The sequence below is a fragment of the Anguilla anguilla genome, chromosome 7 (genome assembly GCF_013347855.1).
Source record: "Anguilla anguilla isolate fAngAng1 chromosome 7, fAngAng1.pri, whole genome shotgun sequence".
NCBI classification, from domain to species: Eukaryota; Metazoa; Chordata; class Actinopteri; order Anguilliformes; family Anguillidae; genus Anguilla; species Anguilla anguilla.
The window spans coordinates 3,751,385-3,765,554 of record NC_049207.1 but is presented as its reverse complement, the minus strand read 5'-3'; the positions used below and the strand labels follow the sequence as shown (position 1 = coordinate 3,765,554).

At 42.9% G+C, this 14,170-nt stretch overlaps 1 long non-coding RNA gene across 1 annotated transcript; it reads right to left on the bottom strand.

Annotated features, from left to right (window-relative positions):
• LOC118231775 lies at positions 1–4,734 on the bottom strand. The gene is made up of 3 exons (XR_004766145.1): positions 4,407–4,734; positions 1,188–1,313; positions 1–1,073 (listed from the first exon to the last, which is right to left on the bottom strand). It is a non-coding gene; the product is annotated as an uncharacterized LOC118231775 (long non-coding RNA).
• Between the last annotated feature and the right edge of the window lie 9,436 nt (positions 4,735–14,170).

Genomic DNA, 14,170 nt, shown 5'->3' with positions numbered 1-14,170 from the left:
ACACATCCGAGCCGTAGTTCTAAGGTGGTGTGGTAGTAGTAGCAAAGCCGTAAGGCTACGCTGAGAAGCGGTTCGGTGGCTCTGGTAATGGCGTCGATATGGTCCAGCTGTTTAAGCTTAATAAAGCATTAACAACTACATTATTCATCATTAAAAAAACATCTGTGACATTTTGCCCAAGCATTCATCAATCTCTGCATTATAAATTCATAAGTCATAAGTACAGCTAAATGTAAATAAAATGCATTGTTGCTGTGTTGTGTGTATGTCAGCACAGCACCATTAGACTACAAATCAACAATTTATTTAAAAATGTATACTGCAGTTATTAAAACCTATTAAAGTATTTATAACCAGACCAATAAAGCGTTACTGAGGCTCGTACTCCCTGTCACTGAACAGCCTTGGGGTATTTTATTTATTTTTCTTACTTATTTATTTTTCCTGGGGGGTGGAGGTAGCTTTTAAAATGTTCATAAAGGCAGTGAAATTTCAGAGATGTGATGAACACAATTTAAACGGAACCAGCAAACCAACAATTGTTCAAATTTCCTTTCATCCCACCTCCCATTGGAACTTTGGAACTCGGAACACTGTGGGAGGAGACTTTGACTGTGATGTCATTCTCCACAGCGAAAGGAAGCAAGCTGCCTAGTCTAGACCGGTATAAAGCTCTTAAGTTCTTAAGTTTAATGCTGCACGAGCCAGGCATTCACAGGCCTCCAGATGTCTTCAAGTGAGAGATACTTGGCTCCTCCCATCATTGCATGACAGGTTAGGTATTCTCCTGCCTTTGCCCTTGACCCAAGGCACTGGCCTCAGAACTGGAGTTGGTCCCCGGGCACTGCACTGTGGCTGCCTACTGCTCCTAAGTAACTAAGGATGGGTCAAATACGGAGGACAAATTACCCCACATGGTTCAATAAAGTGTGTTCTATCTTATCTTATCGGAACCTGCAAGCTCTCCCGTACAAACATCACTGTAAGATGAAGAAGAGGAGGCCTCTGCAGTTGTTCAGCGGTGGTTCAAGAGGTGTGACAGAGGCTCGAGAGGGGCCAGAGGCGAGTCCAAACTGGATAGACAAAAGGGAGAAAAAGTAGTTTCTAAAAAAATGATCCAGGCAATATACGCTACACAGCACACACAGGTCTACCTTTGCAATACGTATATAATCATAAGGTCATACCACAGTAAGTTCTTTTTTTTTTTTTTTAAATCCATTTCACGTCGTCGTCCTTGAGCGTGTCCTTTTTTGTTTGAGTGGCTTTTCACGGCGATGTGAAAGAGGAGGTTTACAGTACCACAGTCGCTGCTTTTGAACGAAAGCGGGGAGAGAGAGAGAGAGAGAGAGAGAGAGAAGGCTTCAGAAGGCTCTGAAATCTCCCTGCCCTACACACGGCCCTCCCATGAGAACAGAAGGTACGCATGTTTAACAGGTGAACACAATAAAAAAAAAACTGGATTTATGCTTGAAAGCAGTAAATTGATAACAGCCCCCCCCCCCCCCCCCCCCACAGCATATCAGCTGCAGGACGTTTGCACATTTCCCTTTAAAATACGTACTTTCTCTGGATCTCAGCTCATAAAGCTCAGTTCCCACCAAAAGCAATCTTTACATGACGATGCTGAGAACGTACTCCGCCAGAGGGTGGATCAAGGCCTATCCCTCGGATTGAATTTAATGAATTTCCACAGAGGGCTGACCTTTCCGAGTCTCTCTCCTGAACCCGACGCAAGGTTCCTCCGGCTCTTTCCGCAACACTCACACACTGAGCCTATCAAAATGTGGCGAACGTAATCATTAAATATTGATGAATGGACAGATGCACTGTGGGACATCTGTTTCAAATTGCAAGTGGCACATAAATAACGTTGGCGGGAGAAGCAGAGCGGGGCTGTTGCAATCACATCTGATGCCCCCCCCCCCCCCCCCCCCCCCCGACCCACCGCGAAACACTTCCATCGACCGCATCCAGAACTGTTTTTATTTCGACACGCCGCGGATCGAGCGCCAAAATTTGATTGTCGTAACTGTCCGCGGGGAACAATGATCGCAAAGACTGCGATTGAAAAACTGTCCTCAACTCACGTGGGAGGGTTGTTAGTCCACAGGATTAACCTTTTCCCATCATGCACCAGTGACCCCCCTCTGATTGGATTTTTGCGCTTCCCTAAGTTAGTGCGAACGGCGAGGGGATGCGCCTGCATTACCTGCAGACACTGGGAACAGCACTGCTCTCCATGCCAGTACCTGGCAACAGAACAAAAAAGAACGAACAAGCGTACCAGAACCAGGACAGAACAAACGTGCTGTTAGAATAGAAAGGGCGTTTGAACCGCGAACGTGTCCGTCAATGAAGGTAACCAAGGCAACCAATAGTGTTCGCACTGTTCGGTGTTTTTTTTTGTTGTGTTTTTTTTTTCAAACAGAAGGGAAAACCGAGGTCCAAACACGTGGTGAAGGTGACGTCAGGGATTTAATCATGTGACCGTACAATGAAATGACATCAGAAGGAACTTTGTACCAATGGAAAATGGCGGACTGTTTTCACATATCCTAACTAAAATAGTAAGAATAAATTACATTTTATTAATTAATTTTTCTCTCCTTTGGGGTGTACTTGAGGTGGTCTAACCATTTTTGAAGTCACCTTTCCAGCATATATGGCTGTTTCTTCACAAGTACAAGACAAACCATTGAAGCAACGTGTTAAATCACAAGAGGTCGCCTCCTCTATGAAAAAGTCCTGTATACCAGCGAAGGACGTGCGCAGAATACTGAAGGACGGCTGTCTCGTAACTGACGTGAGGACAGCTCTAAACACACTGGCAGTAATAGCGGAGATGAGCGGTCCTGTCAGACAGATAAACACGGCCGATCCAGACGGACCGTTGTGTCCTAACAGGGACCCGCTCTCTCCCCTTCTCCCGTTGCTATCGCATCGCCGGGTGAGTGATTGCTTTGATTTTGCCGCTGACTTCCCGGGGCTCGGACCGAGCGCAGCGCACTTTTGTGTTTCACGGCCCTCTGCTCTCCCCTGTTCCACAAACGCCAGGCTAGCACAGGATTGACTCGCAGCCAATGAAATATGATGCAGGGGGTTTTAAACTCTCTCTCTCTCTCTCGCTCTGCCCACTGAATTGGCTGAGGACACAGGGAAGATCCTAGAATCAATTTTGAAAAGGGGAAAAAAAGTACAGGATTTTGAAGAAGACAGTTTATGCCTGTTATTAGTGTATTAGAACAGAATGAGGAGAGCTTTCGCCTCCAAATTAATGTCCATGAAGTGACAGATTGCCTGGTCCTGGTCTAACTGCATGGGCTGTAAGTTGCATTATGGGTAGATTTTATTGATTCTGTTGTTCAGCTTTGTGCACATCGTGAAGCCCTGGATCATCTTGCCTTGCCTGAAAAATATCAGGACTGTCACACTTTTTAATTTACTTTTCCAATCTAGCTTTTTTAGCCTTTCTTTTAAATCTGTGTATTCCCCTTTATGTCCCTTTTCAGCAGTCTTTTAAAATTGGAAATTTTGTTTATTACTTTCACTCTTTTTATGTATCCAGAAAATGCTTTGAGTGGCATTTACGAAAGGCCTTTTGCTTTCTCCAATATATGAAGTTGTTTTCAAAAACGCATTTTTTTCTCTCTCTTCAAAAGTACTATTAGGCACTCGCATATTCTTAAATTGCTTTTGTTCAGCTCTACAGGGCTGAGACGTATGTCGCGAGTTAGCGGCCCCTTCTCAAAATCTCATCCAATCAGCCTTTGAAGTTTGAACCCCCCGTGAAATCCTTCGTCGTTCGGCTCAAAGCAGAGGTTTTCAATCAGGGGCACTTCAGAGAACAGTAGGGGGAACTCGGGATGAAGGAGAATAATCAGAAGCAATAAAGAAACTGATGGAGAGAACTCGAGCGGAAAAGAAAAAAAACGCTGCGTCCAAAAAATACAGTCGCAGAACAACACTTTAATACTGATGCCTGCGACCCTGAGTGATTCTATGACAAGTTCTAGTTCAACCCGGGGAAAATAATTTTATTGAACCTCTGAAATGCTGACTTTGTTAGCATTTCTTGGCTAATGCAGTCCATCAAACCGACGTTTTTTTTGGTTTTTTTTCTTCTCGAAAGAGCACCATCTGAATTCATTTATCCGACACTCCAGAAATCATTGCTTCATTTAATTCATTTTCCATCATGCAAAAAATTTGCTTTAAAAGCTGCACACTTGGTTCACCTTCTTTTTTCTTTTTTTTTTTACATCAAACCATTTAAATTTTTTTCCAGTTTTTCCAAGAAGTTAATTTCCCCGCTGATATTTAAGTGCCCAATGATAATACCCAAGACTAACATCAATATTCGATGAAACGCCACTTAAAAATTTTTAAAAACACAAAATACCCACATCCATTACCACCAGGCCTCTCTTCGCTGATGGACGGGAACTTTCTCTAATGAACACGGGGGCTCTATTATTTACTTGGGTGACTTTCATGGCATTAGAAAAAAGCCAGAGCAGAATACCAATGACACGTAAGCAGCCTGCGACACACCCAGGAGCATACATCTACCGAGAAGGCGACGCAGCGCTTCCCTCGTGCAATTAAAGGGGAAAAAGAAAAAAAATCCTCCGTGTAACAACTTCAGCATAAATAAAAATAACAAGCTGCTCACGCGGTTCTCCGTTGCTAAAAACAGGCAGTCAGGGTGGACTCGACCTGGGCCTCCGCCAAGCTGGTAGATTCAAACGAGATTAGCTCAGGAAAAAAACTACCTGGAAAGCGATTCCAGGGATCTGTCCTCGGAAAGAAAAAAAAAAAAAAAAAACAGAGCGCGCTCGTCGCAGGATGTGTTTTGCGGGCAAACAGACGCGTAGCGTCTGGAGTGCGCACGACAGCGAAAATAATGAGGCTACAGCCAGCCAGGAGCGAGCGGGAGAGAGAGAGAGAGAGAGAGAAATGAGAAGCACTGGAATAACTGACAGCCAGGAGATATCATGTAAAAACACCCTTCCACTTCATACAACTGCATATATATGGCAGTGTCGTACAATGGGTAAGGAACTGGCCTGTTAACCTGTAGTGTAATGTAGCGGCGTGTATACAGTATATATAGCATGACAACCGCAAGCGCTCAAGACGTGTCACACATCATAGGTAGCAGTGTACTAAAATGGGAAAGGAACTGGCCTTGTAACCAAACGGTCACAGGCTCGATTCCTGGGTAGGACACTGAGCAAGGTACTTCACCTGCATTGCATCTGTATATATATATATACAGCTGTATAAATGGACGCAATGTAAAAGTCGAGTAACTCGCTCTGGATAACGGCGTCTGCTATTCTATCTGTTCAAATACATGCATTCCTCGTGCTTCCAAAAACATTTACGTTATGTAAGTCCATGCAATGAATAACAAATTGGAATCATGAAGAGCAACTTGTTGGTCTTTATAGCAGTTAATGTACAACACAACAGCACCCTAGGAGAAAGCACCAAAGCACAGCAGCTCTTCTTGAATCTTAATAGGAAGATTGCAATATAGTATCGCTGAGGGGAGAGTTATCACATTAAGTCATTGCTCTGCAATATTACGAAACTGTAGAGTTAGTGTGGGGGTGTGTGGGGGTGGGGGATTTCTGTTATGGACTATGAGGAGGTATTCAGTGTAAGGCACCAACAGACGACAAATGTTGTTTTGAAGTTACTTTATATTTTTGAGACATGCCAAAATAATTCAATAAACAGAAAGGAAGATTTGGCCATAAAGTTGATGTCATTTGCTTGTGCAATATTGTGAAATATAAACCCCCAGCTCTGTTCAGATCTTTAATGAGCTTTTTTGTCACAGGAATTAGAACTAAAAGGAGGAAAGTATGTCAAAACTATGGCAATGTGGATAGTGCTATTCCTCTCTCAACACCAATGCGGTGGTCCACTGCTCAAAATCATGTCTACATTCCTCTTCCAGGCCAAACTTTTGTTTCCTAGGTGTGGCTCACCGAAAGGCTTCAGATAAATAAGTATAACGGTACGTCCTCAGCCAAACGCCTGTGTTTCTCACCCACAGGACATCACTGATTATAACACACACGCAACAATACACCCGAGCGAACCACATCTCACCCATTTTTACACCCGTGGATGACATTCACCTTTTTGCAAAAGTGTGGGAAATCTATTTCCATCCCTCGCACAGAATCCAGTCTGAAAGTGGGAAGGCCAAAGTTCCTGCCTCTAAGGCAAGTAACCAATCAGTGTCTTTGCTAGGTATGGGTCACGTGCTCTAGCTGACTGGCCAGCTGCATGCATACAGTTTTATGTCCCCACACAAAAAAAAAAAAACCAACATCATTCATCATTTTAAGTTGTGAAAATCTTACTTGAATTTTGCCCATTTATTCTGGTTTGTGAAGTCTCATGCATGTTCAATGAAAGTCCAATTTTTTTTGTATCTTATTGTTAAATAGCTTATTTAATAGCAGGCTGGTTGGATTTTAGTAGGGCTTAGAGTCTGTACTGGGAGAAACGTCTCCCGCTGAGTTTTGACGAGAGTTTGATTACCCGCCTGAACGGTGTATCTCTCACTTCTCCACGCCCTGTTATAAGCGTCTTAGGAAATTTAAATCGAACCCTGCTCATACCGGTGCCACTCAGACTACCACACAAATGATTGTAATAATGGCTAGCCCGACGCAAATATAATCACGGCTCTTTTACTGACTTTGTAATTTGTTATATTCCAGAAAAATTTCAAGTGGCGCACGGCAGGATAATGTGAAATAATCCCTTGAGTTGATTTCAGACCTGGCGCTTTTACTTTCTCCCTGACTCCATACAATCCCTGCCTCTCCAGATAAATGTTTTAAAAAAAAAAAGATTGTGCTCTTTTTATTTGTACGACACACCCCTTCCCTTCCACTGTTCTGATAATCCTCTCTGGAAGAAGCTCTTCGCTGCATGCTCTCGGCCTAAGCTGTTTTATCAGGATTTTTTTTTCTGCAAAGGTGGTCGAATTGTTTCAGCCAGGCTTTTTTTTTCTTCTCATGCAGCGATTTTGTGGATTTTTTTCTCCCCATGGTGCAAGGCTGCAGCACAAATCAGCACTCTCTTCTGAAAAGACGCAAGCGTTGGGTTTTAAATGCCCGTGTGAGCACCATCTGTGTGAGAATAGGCTTTCATAGACCCAGCAAGAAACTTTAAGGCAAAGCAATGGTTCACGGTTTTGGCCAGGTCCAAATGTTGGGAAATGTTGGGAGTTTTTTTTTTCCTCTCAGGATGTCTCATCATTTACGGCATGTTAAACTCTAGACCAGGGGTCCTCAATCTTATCCAAAAAGGGCTGGTGTGGGTGTAGGCTTGCCTTCCAACCAAGCAATAACACACCTGGCTCTAGCGATCAACCACTGGCGCCTTTGCTAAGGACCTTGATTAGTAGAATCAGGTGTGTTGTAGAATCATCACTGATTGGTTGGAACAAATGCCTGCACCCACACCGGCCCTCTCTGGATGAGATTGAGGACCCCTGCGCTAGACTATGTTATGAACATATTTTTTATACAAACCAAATGAATAGACGTGAATTATTGATAATTATGGGTTATCGGCCAAGACAGGAAAATGATTATCGGTTATCGGTACCTGCTAAAATTTTGATATTGGTACATCCTGCGTTAATACATAAGCCGCGTTTCCACCGCAGGAACTATACCCCGGAACTAGGAACCTTTTGAGGAACTCAGTGCGTTTCCACCGCAGGAACTAGGGTCTAAATTTAGTTCTGGGGGCTTTGTTTTACCCCCCAAAACGTTCCTGCTCGGGGGGTAGTACTTTCCGAAAGTACAGGAACCTTTTGGGTGGAGCTTGCAGCGCTGAACATTTCTGATTGGTCGAGTACTCGTAGCATTTGTGTTGTATTTATTTTCCGCCATTACCCGCCATGTTTGAAAATATGCAGCGGCAAACCAATTTATTTTCATAATAACTTCAAATCAAACTTGTATGTTATGCGGCGCAGTAGCCTACTTTTGGTTATAGCCTGTCAACGTCTTGGAATTATAACGTGTGCTCTTCTGTTCTTTTCTTGCTTTAGTATTCGTTTTATAAAATGCTAAGCATTCGTGCTGGGACAGCATATTACGTAGGCTACCAAAACATTCAAACGGATTAATTTGGTTGCTGAATATTTTCTTCCGGATTTTCTTTGTTAGCCCGTTGTAATTGACTCAAAACGTTTGATACAGTTATGTGAGGTATGCGGTAGTTCTGCATAATTAACATTGGTGATACAATACAAGCAAACTGGAAATCACCTTCCGCACTTTTTATCCGGGTAAAATAACAGGTTAATTCTAGTAATCTTCCCTTTAGCTTTTTCAGACTGCCGTAATTTTACTCAATTTTACTGCCATTTTTCAATTCCACGAAAAGACCAGGAAGACTATGGACTCATTTATGGTGCATGGTTCGCATCTGGAGGGCACACTTCGCTGCTCGGCTAGCAGTAACTTCGAAGGAAAGCAAACGGTGGCTGTACCACTACTAATTTACATTTTCACGCAAGTCCGAGTTTTCGTTCTATTCTTGTCATTTTGCGATTAGCCTATATGGAATTGACGACGAGAAAGTAATAAAACAGCAAATTGTTTACAACGTGTGCATGTTTTCTGCTGTTAATGAATGTGTTTGAGAGGATATATGAAAATCAATAAATACAAAAGTAACCATATATAGTCATTGTTGGTAACCCGTTGTATATAAGTGGAATAAACCCCTCCGGGCTGTCCCGGTTATTAGAAAATAATGTAGGCTACTTCGGTGGTAGTATGGGGTTACAGAAGAAATCATATGACAGATGGACCGACGACAACGTCAGTGGGCTAATTTGCCTAATCTTCGCGGTACTTTAGACCCCGGTGGAAACGCAGACAACCATTGGCTGAAGGAACCTTTTAGTTCCTGGTAAAGTCGTTCCTGGGACTGAAAGTTCCGGGTAATTTTGGTGGAAACGCGGCTATAGTCTTTTTTTTTTACACACTGTCTGTAAACCTGTGACTAGGTGAACAGACTTATAAGTTAATATTTAAAAATGCAAGGAACTAAATGGGATCATATAAAGCTTTTGAAATTCTTATAACATTTTTCTGATCTGAAGCGAATTGCGTCGCTCATATTTTCTTATGCGCCTTTATACAGCTTGTTATTTACTCAAGCAAATTGGGTTAAGTTTCACTTCACTTCGCTGAAGGGTACAACAGCAGCTCCATTGCCCAGGATTTGAACTCAAGTAATGAATCAACTCTCATAACTTGGATATTTGCTATGGGGGTTTTTTTTTTTTGTTTCTTTCTTTCCGACAAAGCCTTGTTTAAACACTTGCGAGAATTTTGAAAGTAAGCAATCATTTTGGTGAAGGCCCTGCCTAGACTTGCAGCTGAATAGACTAGAGAATGTTTAAAAACACATCCTGGCAAGATGGATCACGCTGCTTCAAAAGGAATGGGTCAACACAGTTGTCTTGTGTTAACTACTGATATGTTCAGGAGGCAAAGTCCCTTTTTCAAGGCCAAACACAAAGGCAAAAATTCAGCATGACAGCCATCAGGAGAAGGTGACAATAGACAGACTGAGGGAAAAGGTCTTCAGTCATTAAATTTGCGACTCTTGAGAAGAAACTGAATTAGCCATTGTCTACGGTCAGGGGAAGGTGACAAGCCACTTTGAGGATCTGAGTAATATCACATACTGCAGGATCTGACTTATAACATCACAGAAAGCGAGAAAGAAAGAGAGACAGGAAAGAGAGCGAGAGCGAGCAAGGCGAGAGAAAGAGAGAGAGAGAGAGGAAAGAGAGAGAGAGCGAGCGAGGCGAGAGAAAGAGAGAGAGAGAGAGAGATATTCCACATCTATACCTAATACTACCTGCGGGGTATCGTAATTGACTGGAGAAGGTGACATTTTTAAACAGGCAGAATATACTTCCCTCCACTTCAGTGGAAAGCACACATTACATTACATTACATTACAGGCATTTGGCAGACGCTCTTATCCAGAGCGACGTACAACAAAGTGTATAACCATAACCAGGAACAAGTATGACGAAACCCCTAGAGAGAAGTACCGGTCCAAGTACAGGGAACAACCGCATAGTTCAACTTGGACCCTGGTGGTTAAACTGATTAACACTAACAACGAGAACGGCAACAACGCAATCTATGGAAAAATAAAAATAAATAAAAATACAAGTAGTCGTTAAGACTGGCGCATCAACTAAGTCACCTATTAAACAGCTGCCTAGTTACACCCCTAAGTTTAGTCATTTACAGGGGGGAAGGGAGGGATGGGGAGAGGTGCAGCCTGAAGAGGTGGGTCTTCAGTCGTCGTTTGAAATTGTTCACAGTCTCAGCTGTTCTGACCTCCACAGGGAGGTCATTCCACCATCGTGGGGCCAGAACAGACAGGAGACGTGTTCTGGAAGTGCAGGTGCGAAGAGGGGGAGGTGCTAGGCGTCCTGAGGTAGCAGAACGGAGGGATCTGGCTGGCATGTAGGGTTTGAAAATCTTGTGAAGGTATGCTGGGGCTGATCCCTTGACTGCCTGGTATGCTAGAACCAATGTTTTGAATTTGACGCGAGCTATAACAGGCAGCCAGTGGAGGGTAGTGAGCAGGGGAGTTACGTGGGAGTGTCTGGGGAGGTTGAAGACCAGACGAGCCGCAGCATTCTGGATGAGCTGCAGGTGTCTACCTGGGGCATTTAGCAGAGTTAATTAACGAAAATGTACAACAACAAAAATGACACTGTCAGTTTCCCAGAGCATGCCACTCATTGGTAAGGCCTTGGAGGCTAAATAAATAAAACATAATTCATCATCTGGCCCCTATATTTTGACTTTAAGCTCCCTCGGTGAAATTGATTATTTTACGATATTTACTTAGTGGTGAAGTTGGTGCGTCAGAGTGTTTTAATTTCCATGGAAATATCTCCATCTCTCCATAAGACATTTTGTGCAGTTTAGTCAATCATGCACGTGCGGATACAGTCACAGATGGAATGTATATGCTTTCGCCTGCTTCATAATGTTGAGCCACAAGTCCACAGTAATCTGACACGCACGTATATCTGCAGACATGAAAACAGCCTGACATCCATGCCCCTGTGTGATTTGTTTGATCAGTGCTGAATTGAATGGGTTCGGTTGACAGGCTAACGTAATTTCTCTGCCTATTCCAGCCATACAGTTGTTAAAAAAAGACAGGGACTCCTCTCCAATAATCCCCAAATTTGATTTTGGAGAAGTGCCGATGGTTTATGCAAATGAATTTGGCTCTCGACGAATGCAAGGTGCAAGGCTAATTGGATTACACGGGAATGTGACACAATCGCTGAATCGCGCGCAATTTTCATTTGAATGGGAATTCAATGGTTGACTTAAGCATTTTAATTGAATAAGTAAGCCTTTTTTTAAATAAAAAAATCTCGTCACAAAGGATTTATTGCAGTGGCACAGAACTGAGTTTTGGGTACACCGAAAGAATTGGGAGTTCAAATGCGAGAGAATGCTCTTTTTCTGAACCAGTAGCTCAGAGGAAGATTCGTCTGTCTAAATGAACATCAGGCTGTTCACTAATGAATGACATTAAATACATAGTATTATTACTTAATATTAATTTGTTTTGGCAGATGCATCTGGCCTCCACGTTCATTTACAGAACTTACATTTCATAAAGTATCCCATGTATGCCGGTAGATATTTATACAAGAATTTCAGTGTATATTCCGCAGACAGAATATTTGTCCAGGTTTGGTAGTTTCGTGGTCTACAGTAAACCAATTTGCGTCGACACGAGTTTGGCGCTGCAATGGGGTGCGTGTCAATATAGAAACATTCGGTGCCTTGCAAGTTTGGTGGTTAATTATGCGTTTTCACTGTAAATCAACCCAGACGAATTTTAAACTCAAACACTCTCGTAAGGTGCAATTATGAATGTGTTGCATACATGAATGCATGAACACATAACACAGATGCAAAAAAAAAGAAGAAATATTTTACTTCAGTTTGACTATTTGACATGCAAGCTGTGTTTAGCCGTTTAGGCACTGCACCTGCATGGAGTTAATCAATGTAAACTACTTGAATGAGAGACACCAATAAAAGTGAGAGAGCAGCACTACGCCTGTCAAACAGCATAAAATACGGGTTTGTTAAATGCGTGTAGGTGCGCTGGTTCTTGTTATATTCATTTTTCTAACTGTCACTACTGTCAGATGCGTACTACATAATGGCGTACCATACAAGGCGAGGCTACAGGAAGCGCATTTACACGCAATGCATGTACAGCTGCTAGGGGGTAGTGGCTACCGATTAAAATCCTGGCTACTGACATCATACAATGAAGCCCGGAACACGCAGACAACTTTCTTTTATTTGTGCGTTCGGCAGGGCTAGGTCAATGATTGAGCAATCCACGGGAATGCTAAAAATGTGTTTCAGATGTTTGGATCGGTCGGCCGCTAGCCTACATTACAATATAGCCCTCCGAACGTCAGTGCATTCCTTGCGGCGTACTGTATTCCACGCGACACAGCAGCAGCAGTATAGTATGATGGTTAATGAGCTGGGTTCAGTTCCCAGCTAGGACGATGCCGTTGTACCCGTTAGGCAAGCCCTGTTGGAAATTCCAGCTTGGCTCCAGCCTGGCTGGAAGCGGATCCAGCCGGTTTGAAAGCTGGCATGGTGATGGTCAACCTGGCAACAAGATGGCTGAGATGGCAACCATGCTGGCAAGACCATGTCCAGCTGGTGGGCCAGCTTGGATCAGACAGCAGACCATCACCAGATTCCAGATGGTGTCCAGCTGGAGCAGAAGCTGGTTTCGGCTAGATTCCATCTTCAGCTGGTAGCGAGAATTTCCACCAGGGAGGTATCTAATTGAATTGCTTAATTCAGTATATATCCAGCTGTATAAATGGATATGAAACAACATCACGTACTGATGAGAGTGTGTTCGTCCACTCTCTCACATGCTCATGAAGAGAGTGTTTGTCTGCTCACCTATATGCTTGGGAAGAGTGTGTTTGTCTACACCAGTGTTTCCCAACCGGTGTGCCATGGCACTCTGGGGTGCCATCAGGCGAGGTCAGGTGTGCCACGTGAAAAATCCTTTAAAAAATTTTTTTTTTTTTAAATTTAATGTTCAAATTAATTTAAAAAAAAAAACTTAAATGAACAAACCCCATCCACAAAAGCCAAAATAAATGTCATTAAAATGCATATCGCTTAATTAAAACCCCAAAAGAAAGAACACTTAGGCCTACTGTTGGCACGTCACATCAACGTCAGTACGTCGTGTGGAGGGGGGCTGCAGGGTGTTTATTTTTTATGCTTTTGAGAGTGGTGTCCCATGAGATTCTGTAAATTTGGAAAGTATGCCGCGGAAGGAAAAAGGTTGGGAAACGCTGGTCTACACTCTCCCATGTCGGCTACAGAGATGAAAGCAAGAGCCCAAGTGCATATAATACAACTGGACATTCCAAATTTGGGAGAAAATGGAGGAAATGCATTAAAAAAGCATACATATACTCTAAAGTTACAAAGAATGATGGAGGTTATTTCACTGATCACATCCTTGCAATGACGTGCATCCATTTTTCATTTTTTTTTTTTTAACAGGCATTTAGCAGACGCTCTTATCCAGAGCGACTTTTAGACAGTATTTTTCCACATAGCATCCTCATCCGTTATCAAGTATAATATTGCATTGCGCGCAGTCTTATATTTATGGAACATCAGAAACTACCTCTCAGGGCTCCAGTAACTTAATAGTCTGATTCGGTATTCAGTGTGTACGAATGTACTTCAATTGAAAAGACAACAGGCCACTACGCGGAAAAAGCATCACACCAGCATCACTGGTGAACAGGTATTACAGCAAACGCTTATTTTATGTGGAAATTGCTGCATGTTGTACAAGTGCAGCATTACTGCAGTTTGGAATAAGCGGTGCAATTTTCCCAGCACACACACACATCTCTTCCCAGACAATTTGAGCATCTTAAACGTCCGATCCATACGTTGTCAATACGCCGGAGGGTATTCCTAGCGAATTACCGAGATGCCTCAAAGATACATCAGCGTTCAGTCTGAAACCCTGTGACCCGGAAACCTTCCGC